Here is a 21,689-nt window from a genome sequence, read left to right as displayed (position 1 = left end):
GTAAGCATGACATCTAAATATTTTATAAGATCTCAGTGTATTAGATAAGCTCCTCAAATGTCTTCATGACAAATTCTTGGAGGTCATGAAGCTCAGCTAGAAACAGAGCCAACTTAACTTTTTTGACTATGGTAAAAGGTATGAATAGAAGTTCACTTTTTACATATGAATATTCAATTTATCCAATACCATTTGTTAAACATACTACTCTTTCCACTGAATTGCTTTTGCACCTTCAACAAAAATCAGTTGTCTATTCACCTGTAGGTCCATTTTGAACTTTATTCTGTTCCACGGGCCTATTTATTTATCTTTATGCCAATGTCACACTATCTTAATTATTGCAGTTTTATAATTATTAAGATCAGGTAGTGTTCATTCTCCAAACTTACTATTATGTTTTGAAGTTGTTTGGGCTATTCTGGGTCCTTTGCATTTCGAAATCTATGAATTTTAGAACTACCTTGTCAATTTCTACAAAATAATATAATATTTGAATCTCCACCAATAGTAGTCTTCACAAAATTACTCAGAAAAGTTTCCTCCTCCACCCCAAGATCGTACATACACACGCAACATGTTTACCTAAAAGCACAATTTTCCCGTGGATGTCTGCTCCGCTGAATGCGTTAAACTTTAACAAAATGACACACTCTTATAACAGGGAGGTACATCTCCTCTAAACGCTATCTCATTAGAGCAATCAGTTCAATGTTGTTGGGGGTCATACAAAAATATTTCTCAACTATGGCCCAAGCACTATCTAACTAGTCAGTACAGTATAGCTTGCTAATGAGAAGACATATTTTTACAACAAAAGTCTAAATAAAAATAAATATTTATTAAATATAAATATTTATAAATATTTTATCTTGAATATATGAAAATTCCTGGACATGATACAAGAATACTTCATTTTATTATGTTTTGCTTTACTTCACTTTGCAGATCATGTTCTATTTACAAATGAAAGTTTGTGGCAAACCTCTATCAAGCATGGCCATCGGGACCACTTTTCCAACAGCATTTTCTCACTTCATGTCTTTGTGTCACATTTTGGTAATTCTCACAATATTTCAAACTCTTTTTTTTTAAAGATTTTATTTATTTGACAGAGAGAGAGACAGCCAGAGAGAGAGGGAACACAAGCAGGGGGAGTGGGAGAGGAAGAAGCAGGCTCCCAGCAGAAGAGCCTGATGTGGGGCTTGATCCCATAACACCGAGATCACGCCCTGAGCCAAAGGCAGACGGTTAATGACTGAGCCACGCAGGTGCCCCTCAAACTTTAAATATAACAATAAAGATTGTTATATTTGTTATGATGACCTGTGATCAGTGATCTTTGATGTTGCTACTGCAATTGTTTTGGCATGCCATGAACCACAGACATAAAAGACAGCCACCTTAATCAACTGCTTGACCTGCTGGCCGTCCCCCTGTGTCTTTCCCTCTCCTTGGGCCTCCCTACTCCTGAGACACAATACTGAGCTTAGGCCAATTAATTACCCTATGGTGGCCTCTATAAGTGTTCAAGTAAGAGTCACATGTCTCTCATTTAAAAAAAAAAAAAAAAAACTAGAAATGATTAAACTCAGTGAGGAAGGCATGCCAAAAGCTGAGACAGACCAAAAGCTAGGCCTTTTGCTCCAGACAGCCAAGTTGTGAATGCAAAGGAAAAGTTCTTGAAGTAAATTAAAAGTGCTACTCCAGTAAACATATGAATGTTTAGAAAGCAAGAGTGTCATTGCTGATACGAAGAAAGCTGTAATGGTCTGGAGAGAATATCAAACCAGCCATAATATTCCCTTAATCCAAAGCCTAATCGAGAGCAAGGCCCTAATTCTCTTCAGTTCTGTGAAGGCTCAGAGAGGTGAGGAAGCTGCACAAGAAAAGTCTGAAGCCAGCAGAGGTTGGTTCATGAGGCGTAAGGAAAGAAGCCGTCTCCATACCATACAAGTGCAAGGTGAAGCAGCAAGTGCTGGTGTAGAAGCTGCAGCAAGTTCTCCAGCAGATCAGAATCATCAAGAAGATAATTAATGAAGGGGGCTTCTTTAAACAACAGATTTTCAGCGTAGATGAAGCAGCCTTCTATTGGAAGAAGATGTCATGTAGGACTTTCATAGCTAGGGATACGTCAATGTCTGACTACAAAGCTTCAAAGGACACGCTGACTCTCTTAATAGGGGCTAATGCAGCTGCTGACTTTGACTTGAAGACAGTGCTCATGTACCATTCTGAAAACCCCAGGGTCCTTAAGAATTACGCTAAATCTGCTCTGCCTGTGCTCTAGAAATGGACCGACAAAGCCTATATAACAGTACATCATCTGTTTACAACATGGTTTACTGAATATTTTAAGACCACTGTTGAGACTAACTGCTCAGAAGAAAAGACTCCTTCCAAAATATTACTGCTCATTGACAATGTACCTGGTCACCCAAGATCTCTGATGGAGATGGACAAGATTCATGCTGTTTCCATGACTGCTAACACAAAATCCATGCTGCAGTCCACGGATCAAGGAGTCATTCTAACTTTCAAGTCAAAATTTAAGAAATACATTTTGTGAGGCTAGAGCTGCCAAAGGTAGTGATTTCTCTGATGGATCTGGGCAAAGAAAATTGAACACCTTCTGGAAAGGATTCACCATTCTAGATGACATTAAGAACATCTGTGATTCATGGGAAGAAAACAAAACAACACCATCAACAGGAGTTTGGAAGTTGATTCCAACCCTCATGGATGACTTGATGGATTAGAGACTTCAGTGGCAGAAATAACTGTAGATGTGATAGAAATAGCAAGAGAACTACAATGAGAAGTGGAGTTTGAAGATGGGACTTAATTGCTGCAATCTGATGACAAAACTTTAATGAACAAAAGTTGCTTTTTATGGGGTACCTGGGTGGCTCAGTCATTAAGCGTCTGCCTTCAGCTCAGGTCATGATCCCAGCGTTCTGGGATCAAGCCCCGCAATGGGCTCTCGGCTCGGTGGGAAGCCTGCTTCTCCCTCTCCCACTCCCCCTGCTTGTGTTCCCTCTCTTGCTGCCTCTCTCTCTGTCAGATAAACAAATAAAATCTTTTAAAAAATTGCTTTTTATGGATGAGCAAAGAAAGTGGTTTCTTCACTCTGGTGAAGATGCCATGAAAATTGCTGAAATGACAACAAAGGACTTAGAATACTACACAAACTTAGTTGATAAAGCCACAGCAGGGTTTGAGAGAACTGACTACTGTGAATAAAGTGCTACAGAGAAATTTTTCCTGAAAGGAAGAGTCAATTGATGTGTCAAACTTCATTGTTGTCTTATTTTAAGAAATTGCCACGTCCACCTCAACCTTCACCACCCTAACCAGTCAGCAGCCATTAACATGGAGGCCAGATCCTCCACCAGCAAAATGATTACAACTTGCTGCAAATTCAGATATGGTTAGCATTTTTAGCAATAAAATATTTTTAAATTACAGTGTGTATCCTGGTTTTAAAAAAAAATGCTACTGCACACATAATGGACTACAATATAGTGTCAACATAACTTTTATATTCACTGGGAAACCAAAAAATTCATTTGACTCATTGTGATATTAGATATTGTGATATCTACTTTATTGTGGTACTCTGGCACTAAAGTGCAATATCTCTAAGGTATGCCTATATTCACAATTGATGGCATAAAACTAAAATGAAAAGTAACTTCTTCTGACAAGATGCCTTTCTTTACACGATGTGATGAGCACTGGGTGTTATATGCAACTGATAAATTGTTAAACACTACATGTAAAACTAATGATGTACTATGTGTTGGCTAATTGAATTAAAAAATAAATAAAATGAAAAAAAATTGTGTTCTTTCTTAGAGTTAAAAAGGCGATGGCTTTCTTTCACAAATTACAAAAATATTCTATGACTCAGGCAATAGTCAATTCAACCAGTTCTTGAAAACTTAAAAAAAAGAAAAACTAAGTTGTCCCTATGAATAAAACTCAATAGAACAGGTTGGTTAGTGTATTAATTATCTAAATGAAGATAAGTATATTTAAAATATTTTAAGGTCTTCTTTAAGTGGATTTTTGTTTTAATGCTAAGGGATTTTGTAAGAACACCCAGCACTTCGCAAAGCACTGCATTATGTGGTTAGCTTAAATGATGCTAACAGAAATGTACCTATAGAGAAAAAACAAAATAAAGTTCTGATCTGAAACTCAGTACTACAGTTTCTCCAACTTAGCTACAACAGTCACCAATTATCTCAATAGGAACTTAATAGAAAACTTTCTCAGAAGGACATGCACCTCCTTTATTTTTCTTAAAGATTTTATTTATTTATTTATTTTAATTTGAGAGACAACACGTGCAGGGGGAGGGGCAGAGGGAGAAGGAGAGAGAGAATCCCAAGCCAACTCCGCACTGAGAGTGGAGCCTGATGCGGGCCTTGATTCCACAACTCTGAGATCATGATCCAAGCCAAAATCAAGAGCTGGACACCCAACCAACTGAGCTATCCAGGTGCCCCCATTTTTTTTGTTTGTTTTGTTTTGTTTTGTTTTGTTTTTAAGATTTTATTCACTCACCTCCTTTAAAATGAGCTCAGGGGTGGCTCAGCTGGTTAAGCTTCTGACTCTTGGTTTCAGCTCAGGTCGTGATCTCAGGTTTGTGACATTGACCCCACATCAGGCCCCAGGCTCAGTGGGGAGTCTCTTGGGTTTCTCTTCCTCTCCTTCCCCCTCTGCCCTTCACTCTCTCACTCTCTCTCTCTCTCATATGAATATTTTTTAAAAAATAAAAAATAAATAAAATAAAATGAGCTTAAATATGGGGATAATCAATAACTTTTACAAAACATAAATTAAAGGAGTTGGAAAACAATAATCAGTAAAAAAATACATGAGAAAAAAATTATCTGGCTTGGAAAACAAGTGCACACATTTTAGAGGATCTTGAAATATATTTCATGGATCACAATGAATAATGCAATCTCAATAAAAATGTATTAACTATTTGACCAACCAGATGTGTCATCATACTGAAAACTGACTTGAAAATATGCTCTATTATTTGATAAGTCCTCTTGGTAATTTCATTATGTTAGAAGAGTCCATCCAAAATAGCTGCATCCTGGGGCACCTGGGTGGCTCAGTCAGTTAAGTGCCTGCCTTTGGCTCAGATCATGATCTGAGGGTCTTGAGATCGAGCCCCACATCAGGCTCCCAGCTCTGAGGAGATCCTGCTTCTCCCTCCCCATCTGCCTGCCTCTCCCCCTGCTTATGTGTGCACTCTCTCTCTCTCTCTCTCTCTCTGTCAAATAAATAAATAAATAACATCTTTAAAGAACAAAACAAAATGGGCGCCTGGGTAGCTCAGTCAGTTAAACGTCTGCCTTCAGCTCGGGTCATGATCTCAGGGTCCTGGAATCGGGGTCCCTGCTCAGCAGAGAGCCTGCTTCTCCCTCTCCCACTCCCCATGCTTGTGCTCTCTCTCTGTCAAATAAATAAATAAAATATTTAAAAAGAACAAAATAGCTGCATCCTTCTTCTTTAAACCAAGTAATCTACATGTAAATCATCCTTAAGGTAAAGTAGGTTTCCCCTTGTTAACATTCTCACAGAGTTACCTATGCCTGTACACTATTCTATAATCAAGAACATGACTGATTAAGACTTTGGAGTCAGACCTGACTTTGAAATTTCTGCCATTTCTTCATCATGTGACTTGGAAAGTCTTTTAATTTGCCCATACTTCCATTCCCACCTCTATAAATGGACTCTCTTTCACAAGTGGCTGTGAGTTAAAGAACATGGCCAATTCTGCTTCTTTCACCAAAGTTCTCCCAGTGGCTGGTTATATGAGCTCAACAAATTTATATTACATCAGAGAATAAATGAATTAAAGAATTTAACACATATTAAGCTCTTTTAAAAATAGTCAAAGAAATTTTTTTATTACGTTATGTTAGTTACCATACAGTACCTCATTAGTTTTTGATGTAGGTTCCATGATTCATTGTGCTCCATGCAATACATTCCCTCCTTAATACCCATCACCCGTCAAAGAAATTTTAAATAAATATGTAACAGCTAACCTAGATAGCAGAGGTCTTAGGTAACACAACTAGGGGGTGGCAGTCCAGGATTTAACTCCAGACATTCTGACATCCTATCCCAATTGTTTCTCATTACTTCAAGGTCCTCCCTCCTTAGATCTTCCAATTCTCAGATTTTCACAACTTCTTTATTCTCAACAGTTCTTTCTTTCCACCTGGGTGGGCATCTTTCAAAGACCAGGAATTACATGTGCTACCCTCTCTACCATGGTTCGTGTTTCTGGGGACCCTGGAAACTTTTCCCTATAAAAATGTACAAATTTACATATACACAAAAATTTTGGTATAATTTTAGGGTATTCACCAATAACTCCACCCTCTTCCTCGCAGGTTTACTTAAAGCACCTAGTATTTGCTCCTGCATAACAAACAAAAAATGGTTTGTATCATTATCATGATTATAATCTGTGCCTATCAAAACATTACCTAACAAGTTCCTATTTAAATATCATTTCTACTAAAAACTTTCTTTGATTATTCCATTGACTGTGAGAAATGCTTTTCTCCTCTCCTTAGGGCACTGTGAATGTACTACTCTTGTGATTTTACAGGCAGAAAGAACCTTAGGTTCTCCATTTAAAGTAACATGTTTAAGAACATTCAGATAGTATGTATGACACAGCATAGTCACTGTTTATATATCTTATCTCCAATGCAGTAATGGAAGTAGAGAGTAGGGATGGTACCAGCTACATCTTCAATGTAACATTCCTTAAGGATACAGGAATGACTTTTTAAAAAATGAGTGGAAGAATGGAGAATTCTGAGTTAAAACTGAACTACGATTCACTATTTTTCAAAGACTCATGAGGCCCTGAAAGTCTCTTTGAGCATTTTAGAATTTCCAATATCTTTTCTTCATTCAGTATGAATCAGCACTGTGGAGCAAAATCTTTTTCTGCACAATCTCTGTAGGATCTATTTATGAGCCATCTCCTCCCATTCTGTTCTAATCAGTTATAGAGAGTAGCTCTGGATAAGACTCTTGAGAGTATGTTATTGTTCCCTGGACTTCATTTTAGTAAGAAGTTTAATACCACAAAATATTATATTTTCAGTCTCCCAAAACCTGTTCTAGCTTTTGTGATAAGGTTTTCTATTTCCTTTTGAACAGCTTTCAGTTACACATTGTGCTTCTTAGGTTGCAAAATTGTGATTGTTTTCCATTCTGTAATTTAATATTTCCTTTCAAATGACAGTTGAGTTTTCTGGCCAGACAAAAATCTATTACTTATTAAGAAACTATAGGGGACATGAAGTATTAAGCTACCATGCATAATCTTGAAGAATTTACCCAAGTTAGAAAAAGAAGACAAAGTTGTGAAAATTAAAAGAAAGATTCAAATAAGATTTCAAGACAGAAAACACTGTCGTAAATAATTGACAAATAAATTGAGTACCTTGTGCTATGAGGATTTAGCAAAGGGAAGAGTCTAGGCTGGGGTGATCTCTAAAGGATTTCTGGAAAGAGCTGAGTCTGAGTAGATTTAGGAGGATAGATAGAATTGGGCAAAAACCAAGAAGAGAAAAGAGAACGCTCAAAATTTTCTACAAACAGGGGCACCTGAGTGACTCAGTCAGTTACGCATCTACCTTCAGTTCAGGTTGTGATCTCAGGATCCTGGGATGAAGCCCCACATCAGGCTCCCTGCTCAGCAGGCAGTCTGCTTCTCCCTCTCCCTTTGCCCCTCCTCACGGTTCGTGCTTTTGCTCTCTTTCTTTCTCTGTTCCTCTCTCTCTCTTTCTTTCTCAAATTAATAAATAAAATCTTTTTTAAAAGTGGAACAAAAGTACCAAAGTGAAAAGCCAAATGAGAATTGCAGGAAAACCAGCTAGGCAAATAATAACAAAATACCCAATTAAAAAAATATTTATGGGATGAATGAAAACATAAAGCATTTATGGAGGCATATAAGAGATAGAATGCACCCCTCTTTGTGGATAAATGTTAAATGAGATGTTGCACATAAAGCATTTGCACAGTGTCCATCCCGTACAAGCATATAAAGAATGTAGGCTATTGGGAGGGGAAGATGGCAGCAGAGTAGGAGGACCTTAGGCTCGCCTTGTTCCATGAACACAACTAGATAACTATCAAATCATCCTAAATACCCCAGAAATCAATCTGAAGACTGGCAGAACAAACTCTACAACTAAAGGTAAAGAAGAGGCCACATTGAAGAAGGTAGGAAATGTGGAAACCCAGTTTTAGAGAGAACTGGATTGTAGCTGTGGTGGTGGGGAGGGAGCTGCAGTCACAGAGAAGGGAGAAACAGACTAGCACACAGGGGGATGCATGAGAAAAACAAATCCCCATAGCAATTGGCTTGGAAAGCAAGAAGGCCTGAATTTCGTGAGGTCTTGCAACCAGTGGGGCTTAAAGCCTAGAGTTTTAAAGGTCAGCGTGCTTGGCTCTGGGAGAGCTCATAGGACACTGGAGCTACTCTTGGAGAAAAGGCAGGACAAACAGCCCATGCACATACGAGTGTGGAAACAGTGATCTGAAGAGCACCTGGAGCACACAGTGGGGAGGTTATTTACTCTTCTCAGAGCATGTCCCAGAGAGGCAGCATTCACAGAGAGACTCCTCTGGGAACAAAGAAACTGGCAGGTACCATTTACTTCCCCCACCCCTCAGCATAACCACAGAGTGACTATGGAAACCAACACAGTACCAACAATAGCTACTTAACCTGCTTACACCAAGCTCCACCCCTACATTCCAGAAGAACTGTCCCTTCCAGTGACACCTGCCTCAGTCCCAGTGAGGCAGGCCCCTTCCCCAGAAGACCAATCAAACCCCTGCCCAACTGCATCCCAACCCATGAGTTTTGGAGGACCTCAATTCTGGCATCAGTGGTGATAGTTCTCGTTTCACAAGTAGACCAGAACATACCTAGTTAAAATTCACCACATTCAGACCAGGGACAAAACACTGCCCACAACAAGCAAAGAGAGCCTGCAGACAACTGGCCTGAAGGACACAGTGACCAGGACACAACAGCAGAGTGCACATAGCACACTTTGGAGACACTCCTAGAAGCACCAGGCCTGGAGAATAGGGGACACTATACTGCAGAGCACTATAGGACTGCTTCTTCAGAAAGCCATTTACCCTCAAGAACAAGAGACATAGCTGACTTTCCCAACACAGAGAAACAGACACAAAGACTTAGATAAAATGAGGAGACCAAAGAATTTGTTCCAAATGAAAGAACAGGACAAGGTCACAGCTGGACATCTAAGCAAAACAGATACAAGTAACAGGCCTGATGAAGAATTTAAAGTAATGATCATAAGGATACTCCCTGGACTTGAGAAAAGAATGGAAGACATCAGTGAGACCATTAACAAAGAGATAAGGAATAACATAGCAGAGATAAAGGACTCAAAAAAGAAAAAAACCAAAATAAGAAACACGATTGAAAGAACAGCAGGCTGGAAGAAGCAGAGGAATGAATTAATGACCTAGAAGACAGAGTAATGGAAAGTAATCAAGCTGAACAAAACAGAGAAAAAAGAATTATGCTAAATGAGAATAAACTTAGGGAACTCAGTGACTCTATCAAACGTAAAAACATGCATTGTATAGGAGTCCCAGAAGAAGAAAAGAGAGATATGGGAGCAGAAAATTTATTTGAAGAAATAATAGATGAAAACTTCCATAATCTAGGAAAAGAAACAGATATCCAGATACAGGAATCACAGAGAACCCCAAACAAAATCAACAAAAGCAGATCCACACCAGGACATATTGTAATTAAAATGGCAAAATACAATGATATCAAATATATTAAGAGCAGCAAGAAAAAGGAAGACAGTTACATACAAAGAAAACTCCATAAGGCTATCAGCAGGTTTTTCAGCAGAAACTTCCCAAGCCAGAAGACAGTGGCATGATATATTCAAAGTGGTGAATGGGAGAAACCTGCATCCAAGAATACTCTATCCAGCAAGGCTATCATTTGCAATAGAAGGAGAGATAAAAAGCTTCCAAGACAAAAACTAAATGAATTCATGATCACTAAACTGGCCCTGTAAGAAATATTAAAAGGGACTCTTTGAATGGAAAGGAAAGACCAAAAATGACAGTATGGAGGTAAGAAACACAAAAGCAGAAAAAATGAATATTTCTGTGAAAAATCAGTCAAGGAACACACAAAATAAAAGGATGTAAAATATGACACCATATATCTAAAATGTGGGGAGGAGAGGAGAAAAGAATAGGTTCAAACTTAAACAACCAACAGCTTAATACAGACTACTATATACAGAAGAGGTTATATACAAACCTAATGGTAACCACAAATCAAACACTACTAATAAATATGCAAAGAATAAAAACAAAGAAATCCAAATATATCACTAAAGAAAACCAGCAAATCATGAGAGGAAGACAAGAAAGTACAGAGAAAATCTTCAGAAACAACCACAAAACAAGTAATACAATGGCAACAAACATATCTCTATCAATAATTACTTTGAATGTAAATGCACTAAACATTCCAATCAAAAGACAGATGACAAAATGGATAAACAAGACTCATCTACCAGGAGCCCCAGGATCCAGCTGTTTTGGATGGGCTCTTCTAACATTACGAAATTACTACGAGGGCTTATCAAATAATAGAGCATATTTTCAAATCAGTTGTCACTATGATGACACATCTGGATGGTCAAATAGTTAATACATTGTTTTGAGATTGCATTCCACCATTCTATTCTCCCAGGCACTTCCCCATTCCATATCCTTTTCCTCAACTCTGCTTCCATGAAAAATAACCATTATCCTTCATTTTGTTTTTAGGTTTTCCTATATTAGCTTATTTCATATGCATGTACCTCTAAACATTGTTTAGTTTTGTTTGTTTTTGAGCTTTATAAAGATGAAGTCACTCCCTGGGACTTGCTTATTCCTTCAACATTGCACTTATAAGACTCATCCATGCTAATGCATAAAGGTGCAGTGCACTAGTTGTACTTCCACATAACATTTCATCTCAGGAACTAATTAGAAAACATTATTTTAGAAATATATAATTTACAATATTAACAGAAACAATGATGCCTGGAAACAAACCTAACAAAAGATATGTCAGATAGGTATATCTATCTGACTTTACTTTCTAAAAATTTCTTGACTCCCCTCAAATCCCAGCCACCAATGCCAACTGAGGGAAGCCCCCATCATCTCTCACCTGGACAGCTTACTCCAAAGCTGTGCCTTGAGTCTTGCTCCATTCAGTCTACTTTCCTCATCATCATCACAGCAATCCAGCCAACATGTAAAGCTGACTATACCATCCCCTTGCTCCAACACCTTTGAAAGCTCTCTTTTGTCCACAAGCCCTCTGTACCCCCCCCAATCTCTCACTCAACAATCACTGTACACTCCAGCAAATTCAGTGTGTTTCTCACCTCCAAGCTTTTATTCCAACTCACTTCCCACCCCTTTCTCTTGTTCTTCCAAACACACAGACACATCCACACACATTTACACGCATGTCTGCACAAAATACATGCACACACACACACACCCTTTCACCTGGTTAGCTTCTATTTATTCAGATTCAACTTAAGCATCTCCTCAACAAAAAGTTGCCATTTGATGCTACCCATGCCCCTCACCTCAGTTATTTCTCCTCTAAAGTCTCCTATTAGATATAGTTATGATTATTGTTATGATTGTGGTTATGATAGTAGCTTTCTCATTTTATTGGCCACATTTGCTATTTAAGTCTCTGACTCCTCTTCTGGTCTCTGGGTTCCTTTAGATCCAAGACTATCTCATACTCATCTCTACTTGCTCTATATCTGCCACAGCGACTAAAATAAAAAATGCATTCAGTATATACTGAAAAAGTTAATTCTTTCATAATTGTTCTCTTTAACTATGAAAGTTAGGATCTTATTTTAGAACATTATCTTCTTTTTGAAATGATTAGATGCACCATGTTTTATAAATAAATATTTGTCAAATTTTCTTAAGTACAGCTGTACTTAGCTTCCACGCCTTTAAGCAGTTCATTACCCAATGCATTCATGCAAATAATACATTTATGGTAACTTCTCCCTGGCTAAGATATAACACTTATTCAGCAATTCACCTATTCAAAAGAGTGTAAAAACCTAGAGTCTACCCAACTAGAATGACAAAGTTGGAGGTTGCTATTACATAGTAGCAGTACCCATATATATACTTCAAATTGTTATTTTAACATGCTGAGCCACGTGTTTAAAAAAGATAATATCAATTTAAGCTGTTCTAACAGATTGTGTCAAATTGTGGTGACATTTTATTAGTAAGCTAAATATCCCTAATTAAAACCAAACTGCTTAGCATCAAATTACTATAATTCATTAATTATCTGCTGAGAACATATTTTTAGCTATCTCAAAAAAAATTGCATAACAAAGTGCTGCCCCAGTTTCCTCAATTGTAGTCATGCTACTTGAAATGCCACAATATGAGAATATGTTTTCATTAAAAAATCATCCTTCTTCCAGTGGTGTTTTCTATTGGTGTGGCTTAGAATATTCTGGACTCATTACCAAGGACTAAACTTCCCCTTGTAGAAATGAGCAAACACACTAATTGAAATAGAAGGTGATAAGATATAAAATGTCACTGCCCCCAGAGGGAACTGAATTTCAACAGTGAGAATACTAAGCAGCAAAGTGATTTAAGAGCATTAAGGCTGACAGTCACTTTGCTATCTTAAGAAGATTTCAAGGAATAATATGTGGCACCCAGAAACCAAAAAAGGTTATGAAATGTATGAGAAGCAACAAAGTCCTTTGCTACCTCAGAAGGTCCCAGACCCTGTTCTGACAAGCACTACTTTCCCCCATGATTTGGGTGAAATAAAATGGTAAGTTTATTACCCAGAAGAGGAACTACGCAAGCTGGAAAAAAGAATCATAACCTAAAATTCTCAACAGGCTAAAGTCATCAGTGAAATTTAACAAAAGGAATTTATTATCATAATAAATATAAAGTCCTGCTCTTAAATCAGGAACACAAGTAGAGAATCCAGGCAAGTACAAAAAAGAAAAGAGTTGGCAATCATAGTGGATGGCAAGTTCAATATAAACCAATAATAGAATACCCCTACCAGAAACCAGTGTGATCTAAGACTACATTAAATGCAGTTTAGTGTCCAGAACATGAGGGGCAGCTGTCCCTCAAAATAATGTGCTGTGTAGACCACACAGGTATTCCATGCACAGTCTTGGAAACCATGTTTCAACGTGTTTACTGAAAAATGGGAATATATGAGAAAGGATAATGACCACAATAGTGAAGAAACTCAACCCCACATCTAAAACTTTCCTAAAGAAAATTAAAACAAAAGCTTAATAAGGATTCAATGCTTTTTATTCTGAACACATTTCTTTCAAAGCTGAACCTTCTGGACATCATGCATGGCTATTAGCATTCCTCTAGTTAAAACATTTTTAAATGAGGTAAGAAAAATGAAGATGCAGAAAGGGACTGTAAATAAAAATAGAGTTGAGCATAGGGTACACTGAATGCTTCCCTAAGTTCTCATTTATTTAAAGCTCCGATAACTGGTTTCACTGAAAGTGCAAGATGATTTGCCTAAACTTCTAAAACCATAAATAATTATCATAATTGAAGGTGTGAATATGGCGTATAATTACAAAGAGAAAAATAACAGCCAAGTTTGTGATCTGTAGATAATAGCAAATATTACGTTCAGCTATGATATAATATTTGAAAGAAATACATCTTCAGGAACTAGATATGAGTATGAAAGCATAAATATGTTAAACCTCTAGATATTAGCATCTAATATGAACTAAATACACAGACTATCTCTTACCTGGCGATTTTTATTTATAGTTAAAATTTGAATGTTTTAAAGCTTTGAAGTCCTTCTCTCCAAAAAAGGACTATTTTTTAAAGATTTTATTTATTTATTTGACACAGAGAGAGAAAGAGAGAGAGAGAGAGAGAGAAGGAGCACAAGCAGGGGGAGCAGCAGAAGGAGAGGGAGAAGCAGACTCCCTGCTGAGCAGGGAGTCAGTCATGGGGCTCGATCCCAGGACCCTAGGATCATTACCTAAGTCAAAGGCAGACGCTTAACCAACTGAGCCATCCAGGCACCCCCAAAAAAGGACTATTATTAAATGCCTAGAATCAACAGTCATTTCTTACCAAAAGCCATGATATAATAGCTACTTCTACGAATGAAGAGAATAAAACAAATTAAAAGAATAATGTTTTATTGACTATGTTGACTATAACATCAGTGCTACTAATGATGATAAATACAAATTATAGCTCCCTAAGACAAAAGAACCATAATTTTAAAATGTAGATGTATTACTATTACAGTTGTAGAAACTCCTTTGCCTCTATAGCAGCAGCAAAGAAACAACCAAATAATTCTTTTGATAATTCACATTGTAAAATAACTCTCTTCAAAATAGCCAGTAAATTTACTAGTCTATCCATTTAACTTGCCTCTACTAAATTTCATGTCATTTTTGTGGAATACCCACTGCTAATGTACTTTGACCCACTAAAGTTTAGTTTATACTGGGTAGGCTCTCACAAGATCTCAAATTCAGCATTCAGTGGAGATGGAGAAAGACCCATTAATTCATTCAAGGAGCAGTTACAATTGTCTACCATTTTATAGGAGTTACACTTAGGTGCTTTTGGTTACAACTATAACGGCCTCTGCCTTCTAGAAGCTTACTGATTAACTGGGTGATGGACATTAAGGAAGACAAATGATGTAATGAGCACTGGGTATTATATAAGACTGATGAATCACTGACCTCTACGTCTGAAATAAATTATATGCTAATTAATTGAATCTAAATACAAATAAATAAATAAAAAGCTTACTGATTGCTAGATAAGACAGATAAACACCAAGTTACGGAACAAAGTGATGGGTGTTATTAGAGAAGTCTATGCGAAGTGCTATGTAACATAAGGTAAGGCACAAACAATTAAGAGAAGGAGGATGTTGGATAAGGCTTAGAGAAGAGGTGGCACCTGCCTGAAACCTTTTTCACAAGAGAACAGAAGTGCATCGGGAAAAGAGAATGACTAAAGGAATTTCAGACAGAAAGAACAGCCTGAGAAATGCCATGTTCACTGTTGCCGAAATAGAGGGTTGAGTGAACAACACACGTACACACACACACACACACACACACACACTCACACACACAAAATGAGACTAGAAAGATGAAACCAAACTTTGAAAGATTTGGGGAAAAAGAATAATATCCAGGAACCTAAGTAATCCTAAATCCTAGATTGTATTTATATTTTAGGTAAAACAGCTGCCCACTGCCTTGTCAACATCTCTATCACTTGAGCTTGCATTGCAATAAGTCCTCCAGGTAGGATTCTTAAAATGTTTTCCTAACACATGGTATTTCCCTGCTCAGAAATCTACAATGGCACTCTGTCTTTCACCACAAAATTCCAAACTCCTCTACCAAGTTTTCAATGTTCTCTCTAACCAGGCCTTACTCTGTACCAACCAAACTAGTCTTATCACCAAAGTGGAAGAAGAGGTCTGCTCACTGTCTCCTGTGTATCCCACTCTCAAGACTTAACTTCAAATCTGCCTCTCCACCTAGATCATCACCCAGTTTGCCCTCTATGTTTCTTAAGTTTACATCACATCAGGGCCTCCACTCCACCTTCTCCAACTAGTCAAACCAACTTTGATCTCTCCTTTCCTTGAACTCCTTCTGCGCTGAAAGTCACAACTTCATAGCTTATCACTAAATTGTCAGTTCCGTCCTGTGCCTCCCCAGTACAGGCACTATGGCTTTTACTTCAACCATATGCCCATCAAGCCTTGCAAGTACTGTGCAAACTGTACAAGATGTAGGTGGTAATGTATCAATAGACAAATAGTTTTAGTGGCATGGGGAGCAGAGAACACAGTTTGGTTTGGGGGGGGTTGTTTTCGTTTTGTTTGGTTTTGGTTTTTATTCATGGTGCATGGTATATTTTACTTACACTGCACTTTATAAATCAAACTTATGATGATTTTTTTTAATTATGTTAGTCACCATACAGTACATCATTAGTTTTTGATGTAGTGTTCCATGATTCATTGTTTGCGTATAACACCCAGGGCTCCGTGCGATTCATGCCCTCCTTAATACTCTTCACCGGGCTAGCCCATCCCCCCCACCCCCCTACCCTCTAAAACCATCAGTTTGTTTCCCAGAGTCCATAGTCTCTCATGGTTCATTTCCCCCTCTGTTTACCCCCCCCTTCATTTTTCCCTTCCTTCTCCTAACGGTCCCCCCTCTATTCCTTATGTTCCACAAATGAGTGAAATCATATAATTGTCTTTCTTTGATTGACTTATTTCACTTAGCATAATCTCCTCCAGTCCCATCCATGTTGAGGCAAATGTTGGGTAATCATTCTTTCTGATGGCTGAGTAACATTCCATTGTATATATGGACCACATCTTCTTTATCCATTCGTCTGTTGAAGGGCATCTCGGCTCCTTCCAAGTTTGGCTATTGTGGACAATGCTGCTATGAACATTGGGGTGCATAAAAATATGGAACACTTCACGAATTTGTGTGTCATCCTTGCTCAGAAGCCATACTAATCTTCTCTGTATCGTTCCAATTTTAGTATATGTGCTGCCAAAGCAGGCACAGATAACACAGTTTTTAATTTTTTAAAAAGCATGAAAATTTTGGGGCACCTGGGTGGCTCAGTTGGTTAAGCATCCAACTGTTGATTTCGGTTCAGGTCATGATCTTAGGGTTGTAGGATCAAGCCCAATGTCGGGCTCCATGCTGGACAGGGAGCCTGCTTAAGATTCCCTCTCTCCCTCTGTCCCTCCCCCTGCTCTAAAAAATAAAGTAAAATAAAATAAAATAAATAAAATAAAACGCATGAAACTCTTGATTCTTGTATACTAAATCTTAGAGCATATTAAATTTTTAATTATTTTAATATCATCATTCTAGTTAAACATAATTATCCCTGTATGGTACAACATGAAAAGAGAGATCTTTCTGAGTAAAGAAGGCACAACCCAGCAATGAAAGAATTAAAGAAGACTTTAGGAAGCTACTACATAGGGATTCACAATGTCAGCTTATACTACTATGTGTAGGACACTACATATATGTCAAAGAAGAGAAAAACCAAAGACCAAATATGTTATATACTGGCCAAGTCTATACAATAAATCAGCAATACCAATAGTTACACTGAGTTTTGCTGCCTGAGCAGAAAATCTGCCTCTTCAGAAATATATTTCTTCACAAATAAATTAAAACTTTAGAGCATGAGAACGCTTTTGCCAAACATAAGCACACTGCAGGGAAAGAAAAGCCATGTAGATGACAAATCAGGCTTTTATAATGCAAAGCACTACATGTAAAATATTTCAAAGTCTGGTTTCTATTTTAATACTTTGCCACTTGTTAACCAAGTAGGCACAAAGTCCTACATTTATCAAAGAGGTCAGGATATGAGATTTGCAGTATTTCCCTGCCTTGAGATCAAAATGTGGGTTTTATCAAAGTTACCATCATGTTTTAAGTAGAACAGGAGGGAACATCAGTCACCAGGATCATTACAACTGATAAAGCAACCACCAAGTCTCATTACCTGAACTAAGGACTCAGCAAATATGAAGTTAGTAGAGTTTACAATACCTTAAAAAGAATTTAACCCTAGGAGAACGTGTATGTGATTAACACACTGAGCTTATTATCTAACACCTTTGGGAAACAGGGAGCACCAAAATTAAAGCATGAGCAGGATGTCATGGCACATCTCATTCCCCACCCCCAAAATAAGCAGCAGTTTCTGCATATAACTAAGCCACAACTTCAGAGCAATTAGATAGATGGACAAATGGTATTTTTAACAGCTTTAATGGGGTGTAATTGATATACAATTGTATTACTCAGGGTTTTCCAGCAAAAAAGAAACCAGTAGGGTGGGTGCATGGATGGATGGATGGATGGATAGATGGATGGATGGATGGATAGATATAAAGATATAGAGATATTTATGCATATAAACACACATATAGAAAGAGATTTATTATGAGGGATTGTTTCACATGATTATGGAGGCTGAGAAGTCCCTCAATCTGCCACCTACAATCTGAAGACCCAGGAAAACCAGTAATGTAATTCTATTTGAGTCTGAAAAACCACAGAGGAGAGGGTAGCAGGTAGCGGATAGTGTAAATCCCCACCTGAAGCCGAAGGCTTGAAAACCAGAGGCACCAATATCCAAGGGCAAAAGACGGATGTTTCAGCTGAAGCAGAGAAGGCAACTCCACTCTTCTCTGCAATTCATTCATTCGTTCATTCATTCATTTAAATTCAGGCCCTCAACAGGCTGGATGATGCCCACAAGCACTAGTGAGGGTGATTTTCTTTACTCAGTCTATCAATTCAAATGCTAATATCTTCTGAAGACACTCTCATAGACACACCCTAAAATAATGTTTTACCAGTTCTCTAGGTATTCCTTAGCACATAAAATTGACTACCACAATAAATTACACATACTTAAAACATACAGTGTGATGTTTTGACACATGTATACCCCTGTGAAACTATCACTATGATCAAGAACAGATCCGTCACAACCCAGAAGTTCCCTCATGCCACTATGTAACCCTTTCCTCCTGCCCCTCTCCACCTTCCCTCCAAAAACACTGATGTGCTTTCTGCCACTACAGATCAGTTTCCATTTTCTAGAAATTTAAATGAATTTGATATGTATTCCTTTTATCTGGCTTTTTTCACTCTGCATAATTATTTTGAGATTCATCCATGTTGCTGAGTATATCAATTGTTCATGCCTTTTATAACTGAGCTGTATTCCATTGAATGAATGTTCCACAATTTGTTTATTCATTCATCCACTCATGACCATATGCGCTGTTTCCAGTTTTTGATTATTTGTGCACGAGTCTTTGGGAAGACAAATGTACCAACTTCTCTTGGGTAAATTCTTAAGAGTAGATTGGCTAGTTATATGGTAGGTGTATGTTCAATTTTTTAAGAAAGTTCCCAACTGTTTTCCAAAGTGGTGTACAATTTTACATTAGACATCAACAGCGTCTGAGCATTATAGTTCTTCTACATCCTAGTCAACACTTTGTAAGCCAATCTTTTTAATTTTAGGCCTTCTAATAGGTATATTAATTATCATGTTATGGTTTTAATTTGCACATCTCTAATGACAAAAGATGTTGAGCTTATTTTCATGTACTTAATTGCCATCCCTCCTTATTCCTGTACTGGCAGTCCCACTCTTTCTTTCCCACCTTTAGTAAACTACTGATCCTTGTCCCTGGATGGAGAGCCCATATCTAACATTTCTATTCACATGTTCACACAGGGAAAAGTACTATAAGGTAATGTGCTTCCATTGCTGGTACAATTAGCAATATTTTGCCAAAAATATTTAAAATACATTCATTTAAATAAAAATTTAAAATATAAATAAAGTATATTCTATAATTTCCCATATTTATAACATTGTATGAATTGGGCACAGCTATTTATTTCATGAAATCAGTAAATTCTTGAGGTTTCCCTATAATTAAAAAAATAACATGACTTGGTTTTTAGTAACTTTTATGCATTTTCCTTATGAAAAATATAATAGATAAGAATATTCTCTTCAATATAAAAACAGAAAAGTCTGAGATAGCTATATTTTCAGCTCCTAGCCAATATACCTAAACAAATTACATAATGGAGGAAGTCACATAAGACTGCATTTTTTGCAGAGCTCTTTAAATGCCTGAATACTAGGAAGTAGAATAGTTTTCATAATTTAGTTGTAGTTTACAAATCTTGACCTTAGTGCTTCCTCTATCTGGATTCTGTTTTAACCACAAGAGTCACTTAGTGTTTTGGTTAGATTATCATTTAGGAATTTGGCTCCTTCAGGAAACTCATCTGTTTGAGGAAGTATGTTAACAGGGGTTCCAGCAGAACCGGTAACAAGTAGTAGCTGTTTCCCTTGGCAGCACTTCTTTCAATTACCCGTGTTATCAGTGAAGAGCTGCTTTCCTTTTTCTTCCTAAAAGCGATCAGATCAGTGAGAAGCTCATTCAGATGTGAGCCTATATTTCATTTCATTTTCAACTTAGCTTTAGCCATTTGGCAGTCTATTATATTCCCTTCCATGCCCAAACACCAGAACCCTAAAAAATAAAAATGACAGTCTGACTTAGGCACTCGAGTTAAGACATACCACGGTTCTTAACCCAGCTCATTCTTAAAACATCTCCGTATTAACTTCTCCTACTTTCCTTATCCATTATAAATTAGTACCTTCATTAAAAATTTAATGAGACTGCTTAAATTGTCAGGTCTTAAGCAATTTACCAACAAAAATTTGCTTGTATAATGCATTAACACTTTTCAAAGTGTCTTCAAGGGCATTGTTTTATTTCTCTAAAATGTTGTATTTGTTTCATCAGCTGTCAACAGATTGGAATGCTGTCTGTTCACTACAAATAGAGTGTTTTAAAGATTAGAAATAATTTATAAAGAACTCTGAACTTACTGAAGATGGAATTACGTCAAGGTGCTAACTCTGGGTAGAAGCAGAACTGCAGGCACCTAGGTGGTATGGTTTTAAGAGCTTGAAAAAAACTCTATAGATTAAAAATAAACAAATAAAAACCATCCCCTGCCCAACAGAAAACTCCACTAATAGAGATTAATTTCTGTAAGGCTTCTCATTTATTTTTTTTGTTAAAATGCAAAGGCCTTTGGGATATTAACACTTCAAACTGTATCAGTTACTTGTATCTGAGTGTAAGTGAACTTATTAGATGCTCTTGGAAAGGCTCTCGAGGTATTAAGAGTACATGAAAAAGCAGGGGCCTGGGAGAGATGAGACAGCACATAGAGTAAAAATGAATACAGATATGTAGGTTGGGGCCAAAGGAAACAAATTTAATTTACTTAACTACTTCTTATCTTACAGGAACCCTAAAAATTCTACACAAATACTAAGGAAAGTTACTGTTATTAATATACCTGAAATTATTATTGATAATCTTTTGAAAGTAAAGTCAAATAAAAGGGTTCATGATTTACTATGAAATACTGATTTTTCTCATCCTGTTATTATGAAATTAAAAACATTTAAACTATGAGTAATGCTTTTGAAAAATATCTAAGCCCAGTCAAATTAGAAGCCTTGCTAGGTAATACACATCCTTTTCCTTAACATGCATACACACAAAGCCTGCTGGAAGAATTAACCTAAGGACAGTATAGTAGACACACACACACACACACACACACACACTCACACACATGTCCTTCAGATCACAATCTAATGAAGGTCATGATAAAGCTAGAGGTACAATGAGAAAAAAATGAAGCCTCAGTCCAAATGCAGCCACCTGACCAACAGGAAACACAAACCTCCAGGTCTACCTCCATGCTGCCATCCGAGTAACAAATAGCTGTTGTCTCACTTCTGATAAATGTCACTGCATGGTGATCCCACCACTGCCACCAAATGAAACAGAAATGTAAGGGATACTTCACCAAACTGCATAG

The 21,689-nt window shown here is 37.3% G+C and overlaps 1 protein-coding gene and 1 non-coding gene across 9 annotated transcripts in view; both read right to left on the bottom strand.

The window, feature by feature from the left end:
- Positions 1 to 21,689, bottom strand: part of DNM3 (dynamin 3) — a 524,278-nt gene that overhangs the window by 405,924 nt on the left and 96,665 nt on the right. The window lies entirely within an intron of this gene.
- Positions 16,673 to 16,779, bottom strand: LOC113262991 (U6 spliceosomal RNA). The gene has a single exon (XR_003319012.1). It is a non-coding gene; the product is annotated as a U6 spliceosomal RNA (small nuclear RNA).

The sequence above is a fragment of the Ursus arctos genome, unplaced genomic scaffold (genome assembly GCF_023065955.2).
Source record: "Ursus arctos isolate Adak ecotype North America unplaced genomic scaffold, UrsArc2.0 scaffold_2, whole genome shotgun sequence".
Lineage (NCBI taxonomy): Eukaryota > Metazoa > Chordata > Mammalia > Carnivora > Ursidae > Ursus > Ursus arctos.
The sequence above is the reverse complement of the archived record's forward strand: the minus strand, read 5'-3'. Positions and strand labels throughout refer to the sequence as shown.